We start from the raw sequence: 468 nt of genomic DNA, 5'->3' as shown, positions 1-468 counted from the left end.
ACTGCATGACTGCCTCCACCTGCAGGCCGATATGCCGTATGATGTTCCTCCTTCCATGAGACTGAATATGTGTTTGGTTGCATGGTTGCATAGCGCCTGCCGATGCCTTGGCCTGGCGAGACGCGTGTCCGAGGCTTGACTGAGTGTCCGATGACGTTTGTGTCTTGCCGCTGCATGTGTGCTTCATCGTCATCATCGCCTCGAGTGCTTCCTTCATCCTTGCTTCCTTGTCTTCAGTCTGCTTCCGTTTCCCTTTTATTTATTTATTGAATTATTATCATTTATTTCATTTTATTTATTTTTTCTTTTATCTGTTTATTTATTTATTATCAGTTATTTTATTTTATTATCTTTTATTTATTATCAGTTATTTATTATCAGTTGTTTTATTCTATTATTATTTATTTTATTTTATTTATTTATTTATTTTTTTTTTTTTGGGGGGGGGGCAATGGTTTAGCTTTCACG

Source organism: Penaeus monodon, chromosome 25 (genome assembly GCF_015228065.2).
Source record: "Penaeus monodon isolate SGIC_2016 chromosome 25, NSTDA_Pmon_1, whole genome shotgun sequence".
Classification (NCBI taxonomy): domain Eukaryota; kingdom Metazoa; phylum Arthropoda; class Malacostraca; order Decapoda; family Penaeidae; genus Penaeus; species Penaeus monodon.
This window is presented reverse-complemented; position numbering follows the sequence as displayed.